We start from the raw sequence: 17,070 nt of genomic DNA, 5'->3' as shown, positions 1-17,070 counted from the left end.
TCTTTTTGCTGCTAGCCTCATGAAGTTATGAGTTTTAAAAAAAATGAAAGAAAGAAAACTTATCTCTGGTACTTAACTCTGTAGCTGAACAAAAGTAGTGCAAAAGTACTGGAACCGGGCTTGAGTAAAAATGTCCGTTGTGGTAACTAGTCTGAGTCTAGCTGCTCTTTTGTGACAACTCCTTTGAATTATTTCCATGTGGAACAAAGCAGTTCTGACAGCAGCTCTTTTTTAGAGGGAGGCAATTTCCCTCATATATGACTTGTCAGCTGCTAACTGTGGGTGTGTAAATATAGCTGAAATTTGGAAAAAGTGCCAATCTGGCAGAGGTTTGGGAAGTTATTATTTATGGCTGAATGGATGAGATTTACCAAGCTCAGTCTGATGGTAAATGTTGCAGGGCAGGTACATTACCCAAGCTTGTGTTTGTGGAGCACCTCGGCAGTTTTATATTGATTTCAATAATGCAGTTGTTCTTGAAACAGCTCTGTAAGTGGTGAATAAAGTATGTAATTTATATAACTTTAACAACATTCAGAAGCACCTTGCTTTAATTTTACTCCTGTTTCATTGACCCTTTCTCTTCCCTTTGCTTTTATGGCTGTGTCCTCCCTCTCTCAACATTCTTACATCTCATTTGGGATTTCTCCTCCTCCCACTCCATCTATCAGCTGAACTCCCACAGGACATGTGATCCTCCCTCCATACCTCTGGCATGGGTGACCTCATTTGTTTGGAGAGCCTCTGCTCTAATCTCTGCATTTTTAGCTCACATTTATTTTGTCTTGCTTGTTGTTGTCTTATGCCATCCAGTGCCATGGTTCTGGTTCGCATTGTCTCTCTGGTAAGTAATCTCTCCGAGTGTACTCCTTGCTCTAATTTACCTTGGCATGCTCTCGGTGTGTCAACTTGCAATTCTGTCTACACAAAGGGCAGGGGGTCCGCTACAGGCTAGTTCCCAGGTCAGCTTTCCCATAAAGCCAGTTGTTTCCAAAATTTTTAAGTTCATGGAACCTTAACTAAGAAACGTTTTAAGAGATTTTAAAGGGCTAAGGATATGTCTTTTGTTGCAAGCCTACCATAGATGCAAGTACTATAATTACATTTCTCAGCCTTCTGAGACCTTCCTCTTTGACTGGAAGCTGTCTTCCTGAGAAATCACATCAAAGTTTTTCTTCCTTACTTGCAAAGTCTTATCTCCCTTTTGATCTGGACGTTTATGAGATCTTCTCATCCACATAATCCAGAAAGAGTGCTAGAGGCCACAATGCACCTTTTCCGTGGAAATTTCTGTCTCGAGTGCAGACCCTGTATTTCCTAGAATTCAAATAAATCCACTTTTTATCTCTCATTGTATCTAAATGTAGCAAAATTAACAGCAGAACCTCCTCCTTTTTACAAGAGACCTTAAAATCCTTTTATTAGTCAAATTTTCTCTCCATCACAGTATTGCAGAACATGCAGCAACCTCAAGGAATAATTAGTAAAAGAAATAGAGAAATCAGCAGAAAAGAACTTCCTGCTTCAAGAGTAGCTTGTTTTAGTTGTGTCTAATATGATTTCCAGGAGAGAGGATTGCCTTTATTTGTGCTGTGTCTTTGCTGCACACAGCAGCAAGCTTATATTGAAACTGCAAGTTAGTAATTTAGCTTGAGTTGTCTGAAAGCTGGAACTTTGTATGTGTTCGCGTTTCTTGCAGATGTCTGTCACACAGCAAATGTTGCTGGCTGACTGCCCTCAAAACACTGGGAAAAAAAGATCCTTGAAAAAGTGAAATACTAATGACTTAGAGCCACTTCATATCTAATAGCTAGTGAGTGCACTTCTTGCTTCAAGGGAATGGAACAATGAACCATGGAGTTTGCTTGGTGGTGGAAAGCTTTGTGTTGTTTTTGAAGAAATATTTGCAAATTTCCTATTTGGTGGCTGACTTTTAAAAAAAGCAGTCAAATAACTACATGATGATAACAGAAGTGATCATGTTATTCTAAGTTTGACTCAAAACACATATTGCATTGCACAAAAAATAGGAAATTATTCTGAAAATATGCTCTAATATGCTCTGCTGGGTTTTGGTGTCTCCAGGGAGCTTCATTTTATTACTTTATCAGCTTGCCTTAAAGCCACAGAATATGTGATTCACAATTTCACCATCCTATTAGTTCATTCTTCTGTTGGGAAAGTGAATCAATTTCTTGATCTAATGTGTGTATAAACAGCTTCCTTTTCCTTATACTCTCAAGGGAAATCATGAAATGCCCAAAGAATGAAGGTACGCAGAGGTCCAGATAAATTCCAGTGCTGAAAGCTGAAAGTTAAGACATATCTAAACATTAGAACTTTAATAAGAATTCAATGATCAGTGTTTTGCCAGCAATGTGGCAATGTGCTCTTTCCCACTTACCAGCTATTAGTACACAGTGTACTTTGGTCACTGGGTGCAGTAACTGGGAAAGAACAAAAGACTTAACAAGTTAAATCTAAAGATTTCCACTCCTGCTGTAGAACAGATAGGTGTAATGTACCATTAAATTTTAAACCAAGTTATGTATCAGGACATTCAGATACCTATTTCTGAAGCCATCAGTGTATAACCTCTGATATAATAAAAACTGAGATGCTTAAGTTCCAGTTATGAATTTTGATGAAAAATCTTTAAACAGAAAACAGAGATACCCAAACTAAACAGCTCTGTGATATAATTAATCTTTCCCCTCCTCCTGCCTTTCTTATTGTTTATTCAAGTACATGTGTGAAATAAGGACTTGATCAAAATCCTTTGAAATAGATGACAATCTGTCAGCTGTCTTGGCTAGTGTTTGGACATCACCTGCATGTTTTGTCTTTATAATAAACACTTCAGATATTTCTTGAGTGTTGATGGAGCACATGATATACCAGATGAAACCAAGACAAGTGAGTCTGTTCAGCCTTAGGAAAAGAATTTTGAGGAAAGATCTAAATTACCTTCAGGATCTAAATGTTGTCTTCAGCTGTCTAATGGGGATATAAGGAAGATGAAACCAGACGTTTCTTGTAAGAGGACAATGATGGGAGAGGGAATGGACACAAGTTGCAACATGGGAAATCCCAGCTGGATATTAGGAAAGTAAAAAAATCACAGTAATGTAGTCAAGCATTGGAGCAGGTTGCATAGAGAGGCTGTGAACTCTCCATTCTTGGAGATATTCAAACCTGATAGTCTTGAGCAACCAGTTCTAAGTTGGCCACTCTTAGAGCAAGGGATTGCACCAAACAACCGCCAAAGCCCTCCAGCCTGGGTTGGTTTGTGGTTCTGTGCTTCTACAAATTCTGTTATTTTTCTGTAGTTTGCTGTTTTCATCTAACTCTTAAATAAAGTTGAAATGTTCTGTGTGTTTTCAGAAACTGCTGGGTTTGCTTTCATTTGCTTACACAAATGAGAAATGGAAAGGTTGTTAAAGAAAGGATTCAGTGAACTGCAAAATCATGTACTTTTCTCTGGAACCATGCATTTTATACATTTGGTTTATAATACCAGGTAGAAAATATGTGCTGAGAGCTCACTGCTTTTATGAGCTGAGATATCTGTATCCATGAATAATATATATTTGTGGCGTTTTCTTCTCTCTTTTTTTTTTTTTTTTTTTAATGAACAAAGCAAATAAAAGCATTCTATGGTTGTTTGGAATATTAAAACATCCCTGCATTCATGCTGAAAATAAGCTGAAGTCTAATAAATGTTATTATTGCTACAGATAGATCTGCTTTTCCATATAAATATAAACATCTCTTCTTGCTTTTTCTATTAATCTGCATCTTAGTGGAAGTATGTCTTTTGCACAACATGCTTTTGCAATACCTTTGCCACAGAAGATTTTATTTGGCAATTTGCTGAAGTCAGGACTTTTAAAAACTCTTGTCAAAAACTGACAATGAAAACTGATACTGTTTGAAATATAACAGTGTTTTAAACAATTTTCCAATTAAATATCCCAGATGTGCTTTTGCAAATTAAGGAGTCATACATTTCTATTTGAAATATTTTTTTTAAACTGTAAGCTAGAGAATTTTTTAAACAACTTCAAAATGAAATATCTTATGAACTGAAATTCTCCTTGCAGTTCAACAAAATGTTTAATATTATGGTCAGCAAATTTGGCCTGATTTAGGCTGGTTAAACAAACTTTGCATGTCAAAAATTCTTATAACATGGGAGAATGATCTCTTATCCAACACACAATATGTTTGGAATATGGATTATGTACACATGGAATACGAACAGTGGGTTTTATGTGGATGTTGTGTTTTAATCCCAGCTGACAGCTAAACCCCACACCACCACTCACTCACACCCCCCTGGTAGGATGGGGGAGATAATCAGAAGGGTAAAAGTGAGAAAATCCTGTGCTGAGATAAAAGCAGTTAAATAGGTAAAGCAAAAGCCTTGTGCTCAAGCAGAGCAAGGAATTCATTCAGTACTTCCTCTCAGCAGGCAGGTGCTCAGCCATCTCCAGGAAAACAGGGCTTCATCATATGTAACAGTGACTTGGGAAGACAAACGCCATCACTCTGAGCATCCCCCCCTTCCTTATTCTTCCCCAGCTTTATATGTTGAGCATGACACCATATGGTATGGAATATCCCTTTGGTCAACTGGGGTCAGCTGTCCCAACTGTGTCCCCTCCCAACTCCTCATGCACCCTCAGCCTCCTCACTGGTGGGGCAACATGAGAAACAGAAGAGGCCTTGACACTGTGCAGGCACTGCTCAGCAATAACTAAAACATCTGTGTGTTATCAACACTGTTTTGGTCACAGATCCAAAACACAGCACCATACAAGCTGCTATGAAGAAAATGAGCTCTACCCAGCCAAAGCCAGCACAATGGACTTTGATAGATATGTTCTATAGAAAAAGTCTGGAAATAGGACAAACATACCTGATCAAGGAAAAAAGAAAAAGCTGAAAATTCCTTAATTCTGTAGATTCAACCAATTGCAATAATGAGAGACACTCCAGTAATACTGCTTCAGTCAAAACTGATCAAAAATATTAAACGACAAAGGAAGTCTACATTTTTTCTAAGGCTAGTTGCAGCTGAATAAATGTTTGTGTCCTCTGAAAAACAGAGTAGAAACTAGCACAGAACCAGAATAGTTTAACATAAATACTGCACATGGTTATTTTTGCCTACCACATAATCCTGTGATTATTGTTGAAACATCTGTTTTTATAACTAGTAATATTTTTTTTTTTTTTGGGACAGGTCTTGCACAGTTCTGCCTTCCTGGGGAGAAGGAAAAAAAATCCTGTGAAAACTGATGTTTCTTGTGAGAAATGTGTACAGTAAAGGCCAAAAGGATTTCATCAGTATTATTTACTAAGACAACAAGGGTTGTTTATCAGTACCATATACAGATCATTCTAAGCTTATAAAAGACAGTGAAATAACTGTGATCAGATTGGTTAAGTTTCACTCTTACTTTCTTTCTGAATATTGGGTTTCTTGGCTACTGAATAAAGCTTTTGAGGAACAAAGCTTTGGCTTCACAAAACAAAATGTTTTGTATAGTTTAACTGTAAGCAGCCAAGATTGTAGTTTTGGAGAGACTTGAACAATTTGTCTTCTTCCATGAAGCCTTTCTGAAGCATTTTCATAACAAAGATGCGGGTGTTTTACACACACAGTTTACTCTTGGTCAAGGACTGCTTTAAATTGTATTTCATTTTCAGTAGCTTTTCCTCTACCTGCTTGTTGAGCAAAAATAAGCAGCATTAATTATTTTGTTTAGAAATGTCTAATATACTAAGTATCTACATGCTTTAATCTCTAAGTAATAATTGCACAGAATTACAGTATTCTCAAGATTTTGCAGGTTATGACAGATGACAATTGGCACTTATTCATCATTAGGACATAAGGGATTTCCAAAAGCAGTGGAATTATGTCCTCTTTGAAAGTTTTTTTCTCCATATTATTGAATAACAAACTTCAGAAGGGATGCACTCAGGCATGCTTTTGCTTACATGGAAGCATATCCTATGTTTATTTAATTAATGCTTACATATATGTATGCCTTCTGAAGAGGCTAGGATTATCCAAATGTCATCGGGGAGAATCTTTACATGTGAATGCAGACACAAAACAATACCTAGGAAAAAAAAGGTCTAATTTAACACACGGCGTGGCTGGGAAATTACTGCTGCCTGGAATGTCGAGTAAGCTTGTAATGCAGAGCTAAGCCTTACAGTAATATATGAAGAGCACTCAGGTACAAAATCGAGATAAATATCTCACTTCTATCCATGGCTTCCTTGTCAGACTGTCCTCCTTTTCCTTTCCACTATTTTACAAGAAACATCTGCTTTCTAGAGGAGGGGGAAGGTTCAGCTATAGCGAGTGGGAGTTTTTTCCCCTTTTTTCTTTTTGCTAACACTGTGGATCTGATAATCCTCTCTATTGTCTGGTCATTGCTTTTCTGTATAGCTAAACTGATTTCACTGCTTGTTCACCAGCTGCACTGCAGAATGGCAGTGTGTCCTCAGCACACACCTTCTTAGCACTCTCATGTTTTAGGAAAACTCTTCTGAGCCTATATGTATATAATATGACTTCTGTCGTATGTCATGGGATTCCTTCTGGGGACCAACACCATGGCTTTCAGGAGGAAGAGAGATACTCTTTCTTCATTCTGGGGCACGGTTTCACCAGGGTGAGTGGCCACTGTAGCATTAGGAGCACTTGGCACACCTTGACTTGCTAAAGATGAATGCTTCGTAATGAGAAATTATGCTACCAGACAGCAAATTAGTGATTGATGTAAGATGGCGAGTTATAGATTGTAATTGTGCTAGAAAGATATGAGATGATGCTTAAAGTATAATTTTAACAGTATTTAATTAAGTGGAACAGTAGATTAACCACCACTATCCTAACTAAACACGTATAGAAGAACTGCAGAATATAAATGCTTGTTATTGCTAAGTTGCCTCTGCTGTCAGTGACTGACTTGGAGATGGGGTCATTGACTGGGAGCTGATTTAAAATTGCTCGATTTACAAACTGAATTTTAAATCTTTTTCAGTTGTCCTCCTTTAATGCAAGCAGGGGAAGGCAACTTCTCTGTTCAGTGCTGCGTGGTTCACTAGGTGGGTAGAAGATGACATATTTTATCTGGTCACCAAGATATCACTGTGTCATTTCACTTTGTGTGTAGCAATTAAAGCAAAGTGAATTATTTACTCAACAAATTCAGTCTCTTGTTCTTCCAGTGGAAGTATTATTATCTCTAGTTTATTTTCTGTTTGAATTGCCTGATGGCAGATTTCTCTCATCACCTCAGTTGCTGACAAACTGTAATTAGGTATCCCTGTGCCTGGTGCTAGCTAAAGAAGGTGCAGGGAGCCAGTTCCTTCACTGGTTTTCTTAATTACCTTTGTGTGCTGGCTCCAAAGGATTTTGGGAGCCTGGCATCCCTTGCTTTGTCAGTGTGTAAATCCCTTATCAATTATACCTCCTATTCTGGAAGCAAATCATGGAGTGTACAAGCTTTGAATTTGCTTTGCATGACTATTTGTAGGAAGCAGACATAAAAGGAACTTGTGTTCAGCCACAATAAATTGTCAATTGTTAATTTGAAGTGAATATTTATAACTTTCTTTTTACTATTTGCCTGACACTACTAGCAATTAATTTGGTATTCAGTTAATTCTGCCTAGGCTATGCCTGGTCAGAATTTTCTGTCCCTGCATTTCCAACACATTTTCTACACACTATTTTGTCCTTAATGCCTTTATAGCTTGTTTATTGGAAACAGGTTTTTAATTATTTTTCAACAGTATTGGAGACCTGATTTAATGAGCAGTTGTTAGATATACTAGAGAGACACATTCACCTGATTAATGTGATAGTTAAATGAGCAACAAAATTGCCTCGTGAAGAAGCAGCTGTACACAGAGTTGAAGCACTAAGAAAGTTTGAGGGGATGTGAAAAAAATATCTGAAAAAAGGTAATTTAAAATAGGGTACCAAGCAAGCTGAAGGCTAAGTATAAATATACAGTGTTAGCTTGCTGGTTAGCTGGTTGGTTGGTCTGTTAGTTATGTGCACGTGTGCACACACATGCCTGTATTTATTAGGAGACAGTTTATATAGGCTTGACTGAAAGATACTGCATTGGAGTGATGGGATATTCAAGGACTGTAGAAAAAAACCTAGGAAAATGGGTCCTTCAGGTGTGTGTTGGAGATGAAATTGTGCTGCAGCCAGCACTTTAATTGCATGCAGTGTTGGTGTCCAGCTTCAGTGCTAATGTGTGCTTTTGGAAACAGATCCATCCTTTGGGAAATAGGTCTTTTCTCAGGGAGAGGCAGGGAGGAGAGAAGTAGTTTGACCCTCTTTAGTTGGCAAAGCTCACACTGGGATATTTCTTGTGTTACTGACTTGCTCCTATCGGCAGCACCTACGTTCTCAGTTTGCAGGCTTGTGGTCAGCTTAAAGGATCAGACTAGCATGATCACCACAGAATTTTAGTACAAGACACTTCCACTCATGTGTTTAGATGGCATCTTCCCTCCTCTTTGCAAGCAGTGTTTGCAAAGGGAGATGTCACAGTGGGAGCCCAGCAGAAACTCATGACTAGATCACCAGGTTTCATTCCTGCAGAGGGTTGTGGCATCAGTGGAAAGAAGAACCACAAGGAGATTAGTGCAGACATGGTGCACTAAGGCCAAAAAGTGGCACAGCAGCAGACACAGCTAGAAGAGGAGAGTTGAGGAAACACAACGCAACTGGCTTCTCTCATGTAGTTTCCAGCTTTGCTTATATGATGGATATCTCCTCACAAGAATGTTTCAAAGTCATGGCATGGTGTAAACCATCCCACTCAAAAACTTACTGGACCACTTATAGCTCAACACAACCCCTCTGATTTCAAGTCAGGGCTGGTGACTTTATGTTCCCGCTCACTCCTACACCAGTGGGGACAGGAGCTTTTCTTTCCAACGAAAGATGAGCTGACTTTTTGTATGGGATGTTGTATTCTTCTTCACATGCTTTTAACCAGATGAGAGCTGTACACATTACAAAGAATTCAGCCTGGGAAAACTTTCTGTGCCATGCAGTCACTTTGCGAGCATGGAGTAGGGAGAAGACTGATAAGATACTTTACCAAGAACAAAACTAAGTAAAACTGGGCTGGAGCATTAGTGGGATTTTAAGAGATTTTGAAGAAAATAGAGAAAAATGAGAAGGCAAATAATTTACACCTATTTGGAAAAGGAAAATGCTCTTGTGAGTGACAAGCACCCTGCACCACCTTCACTGGTTCAGCTTATCTCTGTTGTGAAAAGTAACTTGGACAATTCTTTGCAAAGCATTTTTAATTTCTTGCCTGGGTAACATGATGGACATATGAATTACTTTAATTATGCCTTGAATGCTTATTTCAAAGCCAGGAGGGATGCTGGTCTGATGGTTGGAGAATCAGACTAGAATTCAGCAGATCTGGCTTAATTTCAAATTCCTGTCATAGCTTTGCTTTAGCAGGTCTTTAGCAGGTAACTTTTTTTGTCTGTGCCTCATTTTATTGTCTGCAAAAAGGAAATAATGATTCTTATGTTCCACCCATGCTGTCCTGCCTTACCAATTTAGTCAGTAGGATTTCTGGGGCTGTATATGTTTGTGTCTTGGGTCAGCAGCGCTCCAGCCCTCCTGGGCCATATCAGCCCTCCATTTCAAAAGCTTTTGTCTTGCCTGACTTGGAGGGAGAGTTCCCAGTGATGTGTGGATTTGGGCTGTACTTGCCTTTTGTTACCTTTCATATAGCATCTTCCTTAGACCTATTTTGTAGAGGACCCAGGGTGCTGGAGTCAGCTTGGTGGCTGTGCACAACATCTCTGAGCATTGCAGATCACCTTGTGGAAGCCTAAGACAGGCCCCAGTTCAACAGACCAACTGAGTACAATCTTAATCTCTGCCTATTCAACAAATGCTTTAAACATAAACATGTTCCGAAGTGTTTTGCTATAGATGGATGAGCTCCAAAATGTACTGCTGCGCTTTGCTAGATAAGGATCAGTATTTTTCTCTGAAAGAACTCATTATAGGACAGACACATTAGTGCTGCCTGCATTTGTAGGTAAGAGACTTGACACTTTGCTATCTATGTGGCAGCCAAAGTAGACAAAACCAGAAAATATTTTTTTAAATTGCTTCCTGACATGTAAATACAGATTATTTGGTGTGATTATTTGCACATGTATTAATGCTATCAAGCTAAACTATGTGATGGCAACCACTGACGCTAATCTTGTGTTCTTTATTCTTCAAAACCAACAAAACTCCTCTGCTGGAAGATATACTGAATTGTTGAGTCCAAGGTATTTTATTTTTCTTATGTACAATTTAAAAAGCACATCGAGATAAGAAAGTTGAAGTGGTATAGGTTATGTGTTCCAACACAGTTCTCCTGTTTAAGAAGAGCCTCAAATGATTTAAGAAGCTGCTGATTTAAAAAACAGCAAATGATATATTACATTGTCACCTTTGAAAACTTTGGGAGTTTAATGTAATTTAACATCTGGTCATTTATATGTGACTGCAACTTGTCATAAACCTAATACTGTGCAGCTGATAAACAACGACAGAAAAAGTGGGCGATCCAAAGTACATGCAGTCAAAGCATCCTGGCCTGCATGTATCAACTGAATAAACCACATATGGAAAACTGTCAAGCCGGGACTTTTAAAATGCCTGAGACAGGGTAGCATATGAATCAAATGCAGCAGCCAAAGTTTGTAAATCAACTGTCTAATACACATTTATTTATACATACATGCGTATATCCATATATACATACATATATGTATTTATATACTATTCAATATGTATTCAGACCTGATGCAGAAGTGCGAATGGCCAAAGTGCTGTACACTTGCCTTCTGAAAAACTGCCTTCTTCTTTCACCCCTGTCCTCAGACTTACCAGTCATGTTTGCAAAGCACAGCCCTTTGCTAGCATAGTGCTAAAAGGAAAATTTGGCATGATTTCCTTCTTTGTAACTGGGACACAGATATGGTCCTCTGCAGTTCCTGAAAGGGATTAAAATCCCTTGCTACCATCTTCATCCCTTGTATTTTTTCCACGTGCACACTCTGCAACTCTCTCAACGATGTAGATTTTTTTTTTTTCTTCCCAGGACCCAAGTATGAATATTTCTGGTAGGAGGCACATAACAGAAATGCATTTGCCAAATTCTGCTGCCTCTTTCCTTGGATATGGGAAAGCATTTTGTTGAAATGGGAAAACCAAATGAATAGAGTCTGCCAGTCCTGCACGCCTCCTGTCTGCAAGTATCCCCACCCTGGGGACGTGGGCTGTGTTACCAACTCAGGGGAATGGGTTTAGAGGAGCCCTTTGTTGAAATATTGGCAGCACATCACTGGACTCGCTGTCGTTGCAGATGGAGCGCTTTGCCGAACAGATGGATTCTCAGCTTTCTGAAAGAAAGGAAAGGTACTTGATGTACCACAGTGGGAAAGGAGGGGGGTATTCCAGGCATATGGAAATGCAGAAAAGAAGGCACGTTCTGCGCTTTTTGGTGCACTTGGAGCCTAGCAACCTCTCTCTGGCAAACTTGGGAAAGCGTAAGCACAGCGTTCTGTGAGAGGGTAAAGGGACTGTAGCAGACGTGGAGGAAGTAATTTACACAGAAGCAATAAAAATGAAGGCAGAGTCTAGAAAAAGCCTGCTTTCCTGGGCGTATAACTATTACGTGCTAGGGATGCAGAAATGCTCCTACCTGGGATCACAGGTGCACTCTGTTAAGGCACAGGACTAGTGCTGGAACAGAGACCAGTTAATATTTTAATGTCTCTTGTGATGTGAAAGAGGCTAGAGATGAACGTTACCTGACACTGAGAAACTAGAAATCCCCATTTTCCAGCAGTGTATGCATTGGTTTCGAACCATGGTGGTGCAGTTTGTACAGTGGCATCATTCAGATACCGTATTGCCTCTTTCCTTGTGCTTTTCTTCCTCCCCTCCTAACCTCCCCATCTTGTTCATACCTCACTTCCATCTTAATTGGTAGGGCAGGATCAGTTCTGTGCAACACCCAAGAGCCTGCAATCCTGACTCAAAATGATGTTATCTGATCCAATATTTACTGCTAAAATCTTCATGCAATTGCCAAGTGGAGTGTGATAAGGAAGCAGCATGAACTGAAAGGAATGATCATATTTTGGTGTTGTGTGTTAACTCTCTACAACTTTTCAGTCACTTCACACACACACAGACTTAGCAGAAATGTTATACTTTATCGTGGTACAATTTAGGCTAGAATGACAGTGGACTTTAATCTTTATTTTTATCTCTTAGCTTAATTAGACAATTTCAACACCCCTTGAATGCAGACATTAAAGCTGTTTAGTAAGGATGCGAAAGGCCTTGGAAATCCAGATTTTCTGAGAAAAAAAATGAATGTGATAAAGGGCAAAAATGTCAAGGTTCTTTCAAAGTGTGATTTGCTGCTGAAAGCAGCTATGCAAAAATATCACTTTCTTAAATAATGACTCTGGCTTTTGTTCATACTCAGGGTTGTGTCTGCAGCAATAGAAATGTCTAAAATCTTTTTCCTGAAAAAATAAAGCAAACTGGATTACTTGCCCACTTGTGCATCAACTGTGCTCCATTTTGCAGGACCAAATTCTCAGGGAGGCTTTGAGATAAAATAAACAAGGAATCCCATCACTGAATTTTAGTATGAACATTTTTCAGACCGCTGTGTCTGGATCTCTGCCAAGTTTGAGCCCTATAATAAATTAATTCCAACCCACACAAAAGAGAAGGAAAAAAAATTTAAAAACTTCTACAAGACAAAAACACTGGGCAATTTTTATGGGGAAACAAGTGGCCAAGAATAATTTATTGGAAAAGTAATTATCTAAAGAGAGAGGGGGCTCTTCTCTCTAATTAGAAACAATAATATTTTCCAGCCTTACTAAACACAGTATAGGAGGAGCATCAGCATTTTGCTTCACCAACCTGGTTAAATTGAATATAAAGTTAGGATGTTGCTTTCCTCTTGTTTTATTTCTCCTTCCACCCAATACTGCAACTGAGCCCATTTCCCTCTCTGTGGCAAAATCTAATCTGGCTGCCACAGGACCTGTGAAATTCATGGAGGTGATGAGCCAGGGTCTGCTTTCTGCATTGTATGTCTGGCTTTATTGAATCTCTAGTCACCCTCAGATAATAAATATTTCATATGTTGGACAGGTGAAAGGTTTCATTCAGCTGCAGATCTGCTTCCAAGGCAACCGATTCCTGTCATTTGAACAGTTTAAACATGTTGAAAACAAAGCTTCCTTTCTGGTTTTCTCCTCTATGATTTTATGTGTAAAGCATTATCCGTCTCCCTCCTGTCCCTCCTACAAGAAGATACAGAAAAGCCAATAGCATTAACAAGTAATTCTAAACAATTTATAACCTAAATGTATTCTCTCTTCAAGTCAAGATGGGATGAAAAATGCCATTTCATTTTACAAGCATAGAATAAATACCTAGAGATATGAAATTGCCCAAATTAGCATCTTTAAGTACTCTGTATGCAAAAAAAGTATGCAACCACAGTACTACATTATGCTTTACAGTACGTTTCTCCATTACAATGGGTGTTTCCTCAATACCGTTGTCCAGTATCTCTTTTATAGAGTTGGGGGGGGGTTTGGACAGGGGGTAGCACCCCAGGTCTTGCTTTGAGAAAAGTTACCAGGAAGATTGTTAGCAAAATGTCTTCAACTGCATCTGATTTCTGCCAATGTCAGTTCTTGTGACAGATCTTATGGAAAATGTCTGCTGTATCCGTTACATCTTGCAGCTGAACAAGCTCTTCTAAAGCATAGCTTTGCTCATTCTTCATCTGCACATTGCCAAGCATAATGAACAGCTGCCCTCCTTTCTCCTCTCAAGCCCTCCCCACATCTGGACTTTCTGACTTGTGCTGTGCTCCATGCCCAACTCCATACCAATGCCTGCATCCACTGCCGATGACCAACAAGTGCTTCTCTTTCCCACCTGCTGCATCAATTGTGAAGAAAGGGGAAGTGTATTGGAGCAGTGGTGAAATTTTGGTAGACAGACTCCAAGTAAAGGGATTTTCTATCATCTCGGATCATGCTGAGAGACATTTTTACTTTCATCTGACCTTCTATGTGGATATTCCTTTTAATGCAATTATGGCAGAATGGTGGCATTTGTCCAGAAGGCACATAGCTGTCAGGAAATAAGATAGAGGATACATCTTGGGGTACGACTGAGGAGTTTTAGGTATTCTGGTGGAGATCCATACATAGGTGGCTTGTTTCATCTCTCGGTCCTCTCTTTCTACTTGCTGTACTGGTGCTTTGCAGTGGTGCTCTATTTGGGGACCAGGAGGACGTTCTAGATCAATTCAGAAAGACTGATATGACATGCACAACTGCTATTTTGGGTTTAGGGGGGAGACGGAAAGTGGGTACAGTTTGTGGTAGGCATCTTTGTGCCTGGTAGCTCTGTGGCTGATGTCCCTGTTAGAAACAATTAAACCTTGCAGCTCTCTTCCTTCTGTTTCCAGGCATATAGATTTTAGCCAGCAGGTCTCTGGTTAACCCCTCCTCGCTGTTGTTTATTTCCTGCCGCTCTGCAGACACACCACTGAGCGTTAAGTATGTGAACTCAAAGACGCTCCCTCTCTCACGTACAGTCTTAATAGCAAACAGTCACGAGCCGGGCTTCTCCAGGCAGGATTAGTTCTACCTAAGAAATATAGGCTTCAGGAGTATGCCCTTTCTCTCACCCTTTTCATATTGCATTAAAAGCATCCACTTCAAGAAACTACAACTGTGTTTATTCGAGTGTTGAATTTGGAAGTAGTGCCGGGATTCCCTGCCACGGCATGTTTGAACCGTGAAACCCAGGTCAGTTCCATTTTTTGATTTTCATGTACTGGCACAGCGCTGCAGCGGTTTGAGCTTCCAGGTCTCTGTGGGAGCAATACTTCTTTTAACATGCAGAAAACATCGTATTTGATTTTATAACCTTACCTCTTGTTTTGGTTGTTTTTTTTTTTTCTGTACTACTAAACCAAAATGTCAGGGTGGCATGTCAGTAAACAATACGTTCAAAAAGGACCACGCTGACAGGCTCGAAAATGAAATGCTGTCTTTTAAACAGGCAGGAACAGCTCAGATTTTCCTTCCTGCCCACCAGGCTATCCCTGGACTTGAGGGGACAGCTGTGCTTAATCTGCCTTTTGCTCTGTCACTGTGACTGCTGGCTATTCCACTGTATAACATGCTCTCAGGCTATGGGAGGATAACAAGTTTCAATCACTGTTCACTGAGGTTGACTTTCTGACTCAAAGACTACTGACTCGATAGCCGGGATTTTGTGGGTTTGTCGTATTGTTAGAAAGAAAGGTGCTGGGGTGGCTATTGCACTGTCTGCAACTGAGGGGGTTAATATGGTTGCCTGGGGTACTTTCTGAGAAGGCTGGTTTTGTTCATAAACCTACTCTAGATCTCAGACTCCAAATTTCACCCAAACTGAGTTTGCATTTCTGAAATTTCATACGTGTAGTCTTTCACTGCAAGGTGGATTTTCACAGGGACAATCAAGGGTAGCAAGATTTAATATCTTCAATGTTTGTTCCACCCAAATATATGTTGGATGACTCTGAGGGCCAGGACTGTTTGTCTGTTTATTGGGAAAACATCTGGAGGCAGCAATGCTTTGCGCAAGGAAATTTGTTGGTGTTTGACTGTGGTGTGGATCTGGCTTTCCTTTAATTTCTGTCCCTTGATCCCCAGTGGCTGTATGCTTTGATGTTGCTAGAATGCTCTTGGAGTAAGTGTTCATCTCAGTGAAAGTTATGCTGCTGCAATTTTTTAATGTTTCATACAATGGGTGAAGAATCACAGAATTGTCTAGGTTGGAAAAGACCACCCAAACATGGGCTTTCCATAACTAGGAAACCTGCAGTTAGAGCCATTGTCCCCTTCAGTCACCGACTAAGAGTCTGGAGAGCAAATACTATGTCCAGCCCCAAGTGTTCTCCATCTCTTCTGTGGTACATTGAGTTACTCTGTTTCTAAGCATGTTTCCTTTCTTTTCAGCTTTTCTTTCTTTGTGCATTTGTTCCTCATCTAGTTATTTTAGGTCAAGTCTGCAACAGCTGAACAGAATACAGTAAAGGTAACGCTCTGTGATCTTCCTGCAACAGGAAAATTTGTATGAAAAGATAAATATCTTTTTTAGCTATTATATTTATCGAAGACAATGGGGAGATAAGTTTTGAGTGACTGAAAATTTTGTAACTGCACCATTAATGTTTAATTACTATTGGCAGTGAAGAAGTGCCTTTCTGGATTAACCAGACACTCTGCTTCAGGGATATGCATAGGTGGCAGAAAGTGATAAAGCTGGTGAAACCGCACCTCTGGGAACATGTAATGGGATCTTTCCTGTGATATGCAAATTATGCTGCCAAGTTGCTGTATAAACAATTCATGGGAGAAGTGGTGAGAGGTAGTTAAATAGCTGGATCACATATCAAAGATAAAATCCATAACCAGGAATGGAAAAATGCATTAAAAGAGTGGTTTTGCTTTTAAAAATAAATAAATAATAATACAAAATTCTTTGCCCAAAGCATGTAGTTACACTAAAGAGTAAATAGCAAATGATTTATCACAATTGTTGCAGTTCAGAGTAAACAAGCGTTTAGGAAACCAGTGTGCATAGTTTGTGAAAAAGAAGACTTTTTCTGGTACAAGCAATCTAGCCAATAATGCTACTCTTTTTTTTTTTTTTTTTTTTAACTGAGAAAAAAGATTACTTCACAAATGTTAATTTGGTTACTTTTCAGGCAGAAGACGTGCACTGCTTACTTTTCAGTGATAAAACCAATCCTGCCACTTCTATTCTAAGCATGAGCAATGATCTCAGGCAGCCCAGCAAAACATATTTCAGGGCCATATACAGCCACAGATCAATGAGTGTGAGCAAACTTTATTGACACCAGCAGAAGCTGAGCTCACAGCTTCAGT

The 17,070-nt window shown here is 39.4% G+C and overlaps 1 protein-coding gene across 7 annotated transcripts in view; it reads left to right on the top strand.

Moving 5' to 3' along the window:
- ENOX1 (ecto-NOX disulfide-thiol exchanger 1) overlaps positions 1–17,070 on the top strand; it is a 383,297-nt gene that overhangs the window by 208,232 nt on the left and 157,995 nt on the right. Inside the window, exon 1 of one of the 7 annotated variants that reach the window (XM_074859610.1) lies at positions 14,792–14,940. The exons of the other annotated variants lie outside the window; for them this stretch is intronic. The gene's annotated coding sequence lies outside the window, so the exon portion shown is untranslated. Of the gene's footprint in view, positions 1–14,791; positions 14,941–17,070 lie in introns of those variants that run through there. 7 annotated transcript variants of the gene reach the window in all.

Source organism: Strix uralensis, chromosome 2 (assembly GCF_047716275.1).
Source record: "Strix uralensis isolate ZFMK-TIS-50842 chromosome 2, bStrUra1, whole genome shotgun sequence".
In the NCBI taxonomy this organism is placed as follows: Eukaryota; Metazoa; Chordata; class Aves; order Strigiformes; family Strigidae; genus Strix; species Strix uralensis.
The sequence above is the reverse complement of the archived record's forward strand: the minus strand, read 5'-3'. Positions and strand labels throughout refer to the sequence as shown.